The sequence below is a fragment of the Drosophila elegans genome, unplaced genomic scaffold (assembly GCF_018152505.1).
Source record: "Drosophila elegans isolate 14027-0461.03 unplaced genomic scaffold, ASM1815250v1 contig_814, whole genome shotgun sequence".
Taxonomy (NCBI): Eukaryota; Metazoa; Arthropoda; class Insecta; order Diptera; family Drosophilidae; genus Drosophila; species Drosophila elegans.
This window is the reverse complement of record NW_024546167.1, coordinates 6,986,847-6,990,992: the sequence shown is the minus strand read 5'-3', so window position 1 is coordinate 6,990,992 and position 4,146 is coordinate 6,986,847.

Sequence of the window (4,146 nt, the reverse complement as noted above, 5' to 3'; positions counted from 1 at the left end):
GCCCGGTCTGGCGGTCTCTATTTTTATTTTTTCCCCTTATTGGCTATATGGTAATTGATGCAATCGTGCTAATCTTAACAAGAATGCCGCCGCCAGGCAAGAATGTTAAACTTTCCAGCTGAAAAATTATTGCCCTCCAAAATTAGACTGCAAAGTGGTTCAAAGAAATAAGTGTGCAAAATTTTTTCTATTTTTTTATGGCTTTGTCTGGCACTCCTCGAAAAAATGCTCATAGTTGTTCAATGCGGTAGCCATGTCACTTAAGGCCCTTCTGTTGGCTATCTATTCCGATCTGCATACAATGCCCATTGAGATAGTCAGGTATTTACTGTTTGGCTCACTTTAAATGGGGGATATAATGGCACAAAAAAATCATGATTTTGCGGTTTTCCAAAAGCCCAAAATCATCTTTCTCTATCTCCCAGTTTTTGGTTAGCATTGAATTGCTTGATTTGGCGGCTTTTTATCCGCGGCGATGATGATGAGCGCTGTTTTGGTAGCCATGAAATTTGCATAGCAAACCTCCTTCTCTCCGGACTCCTCCTCAATTGAAATCCGCCGCTTAAAAGGTTAAACTTAAATGGCATTTGGATAATGCGATGACGCCAGAAAAAATTCAAGTCAAACAATTGAAGTCATTCAGAAACAGATACAAGAAGTGGAATTGATTTCATCGTCGTTGTCTCTTTTTTTGGATTTAACATTTAGCCCTGATTGATGGGGGCGTGATAAACCATTTTGCATTTAAAGGTGAGGCCTGCTTTGATTTCGTTTTTTTTTTTTTTTGTTATTTTACTTATGGGAAGCGACAAAAGGTGAAGATTAAATTAGGGTTTAGTTTTTGTTTTGGGTAAGGCTAGGTTAGGACCTTTGATGCGATAGCTTCTAAAATGACTACTACAAAATTTAAACAAGTTTTTTGGAACTATGGTAAAGTAGGTAAATTGCTTAAGTTTAGTATTGTAGTCAAATATATCTTAAGTTTGGGTTATGGAATTCAAATACAAATTTTTAAACTTTTACTTATTAATTTCTTTGATCGCCTGCCCTCATCTGATAACACTTAGCCTCAATAAATAAATAAGAAACAATCAATTTACCCAACGAACAATAATTAATTATTATTTCCATACCTTTCATACGACTCCTCCCAGGTCTTTAATCTCCAATCCCCAGATCGCCCACAGTCGACAACTCAACTCAACTCTTTAACCTTGCGGCAAATTTGGCACATGCCACACAGGCCATGATTACCCTTATATCGTCATAAACAATCAGCCAGACGGCAGTTTGCAGTTCCGATCAGGTTGGTGGGCAACACCCCTGCAGATCCATAAAAGCCTATCAGTTTCCGCTACTTTTCCCCTTTCCCCGTTGGCAAGATTAATGAAAACATATGCAAAACAAATGCGAATGTACTAGCGGGCTAAGAGAGGGTAATACATTGGAGGGGCTCGCCATCCTGCTCCAAGTGACACAAATCGAGAATGCACAGAGCGAAAATAGGCATGAGCTATGATGTAAAAGAAAATTTTAGGAAAGTCTTTTATAAGTTATAAAGTTCTTAAAACAATAACGATTGATAACTAAATCCAAAATTAATTTATTAGAACGATGTAACATATAACCAAATGTCTGCTATAATTTATTAAGATTTTTTTAAAACTATTTACTATTTTCTCACTCTGTAGAGCCGCAGCACGTAATTGAACAAGCTCGATTGTCGCTGGAGTCTTGAGACTTGCTGGTGATTACTCCAAGTCAAAGTCAAGATATAGTAAGGGGATCTGAGGAGCTAGCGGGTGGGGGTGGAGTGGGGAGCGGTCTCCAAAGAGTGTGTTTGCATTCAGATTAGCATAAATTCAAGCTTGTCTCGGTGTGAATGTGTTAGGCAGACGCCGGCAGTAACTAATGAATACATTTGCATGGGCATGACTGTCTCTCGATGGAGTTGTGACCCCACTTTTAGCCCCTCTGAACAGCAACACTCTGTACTCTGGGCTAGGCTTTAATAAACAACGAAAAATAGAAAATATTATCTCTTCTGAATAATAGTTTTGTAGGTGAAATATAGTTTATTTTTTAGAACGATCTACTCGTATTTATCCGACGCCGATTTAGCTTAAAGGTCAAAAGTAGGAGCTTCTTTTAATTTTAAATCAATTTTAAAAATAATAGTTGAACTTGTGGATCAAAAATATTCTTGTGTAACCCCCACACAACAATTTGCCCTAAGCAACCAAGTTTTTAAGGCAACTAAAACACCCAAAAAAAAATAAAATAAATAACTTTAAGCTTAGTATAAATATTTTTAAGGTGTATTCTATGACTTTACAGAAGCAATAGTCTGAATACTCAGAAACTAGTTAAACCAAAATATGTATAATAAGGATGGAATAGCTGATCAGTGAAAATAAAGTTTTTTATATAAGAAAAGCGTTTGTCTGCCAATGCTGTCAGCTCCGAGTTAGCTGCAAACTTTGTTACCATACCATAACTCACATATCGCTCAGTTCCCCAGCTAATTGTTTCGCATTCGTCTCGCTCAGCAAGTCACGAACCGCCGGCATTCCACAGAGCAGAGCATAGTAAAGCTGGGCAGATCGGATCAGATCGTAGCGAAGTGGAGTGGATTGGAGTGGAGCAATTATAAACAAATCAACGCAATGCACAAAAAGTGTTGTTTGGTCGTTGCACCCGAAAATGGAGACTCCACAGGCCGCTGCACTCGAGCAACGACTTCCGTGATGCAAAAATGAGTTGCGGAAAAAAGGAGTTTTGGAATGCGAAAAAGCAGACCGCGCATCCTTCGGCGCCATTAAGCTGACAAATTGTTATCGTGGTCGTCGCCGGGTCCCCAAGTCGTAAATTAAGAGTCACTTGCTCAGCACAGATAGCACTGCCAGAGTGGCCGCTATTACACATCCACCAAAAACCGAGAGCCTTTCACCCACTTTCGGCCACCACAAGGCAATGCATCATGCACTTGTCAGAAAGTGAAAAAAAAATAACAAAATAACAGCAGCAAAGGAATGCAAAGTGGATGCAGAGATACTCTTTCAAAGAAGGATGACGTTGTATATCATAAAAAGTAATATGGTAATTTGTGGTAATAAAAAAAATACAAATTTAAATAAGCAGATACCTTGATATTTTTAAAGCCTTTTAGAACTGTTTGACATTTTAAATTATTTAAATCTTTCATTTGTCAGGGATTAGTACTCAATTTTTAGAAATCTATACTACCTTCTTGTAAAAACTAAAAGACCCACTGTCGGTGTGAATAAAATAAAGACAGAATGTGGTGTTGGGGGAGTAGAAAGCGACGGCACTGCTCCACTTTTGGCTGCGTTACGCAACCACCAAAGTCTGCGTCTTTCGACTCTGTCGCCTGTCTGCATCGCTGTTACAGTTACAAGACACTCGAACAATGAGCACAAGAAAAAATGGTAATAATGAAAGAAGACTGAATCGCAGTCTCAGACCGAGTGGTTTCCCCCTCCCGATAACCCACTGTGTGACCCACAAGTGGACATCCCACGTTGTTGATTGGAGTTTCATTACCAACTCAGCGCTGGGTGAAATGCGTCCGAGAGATATAAATCAAATGGTCTGGGACAATACATCAAGTGGAGCCACACAGTAAAAATCAGCACACTCACAAAACACGAAAATATTTTTTCTATTTAAAAAGATCGCAAAAATATTCCCTCAACGATATTCATAAAATAATATTGTCCATATTTATTTATTATAATGATACAATTTTTAATACAATGTAAAAATTATTTTAAAATAAAAAAGCAAATAATTATTATTTACAAGAAATAGATACCCAATTCTGAAATTATAAATCACATTAATAGATTTTGAATACAAAACAAATAGTCATTTGAATATTATTTGAATAATCATAGTTGTAATGTTTTTGGGAGAACCCCTTCTTTTCGCAGTGTATGACAATTCTCCTCTCTTCCCTCGTAACTCCCAGCATCTTAAGTGCATCTCGCTCCAGTGTTTTCTTTCTTTTTTATTTTGGTTAGGACAAATGCCACTGATATTGACATTTTCCGTTTTCAGTTTGGTTCGTTGTTTTTTACAGCGATCCAAAATCACCAAATTGACATGAGAAACTCTTTTTCGGGA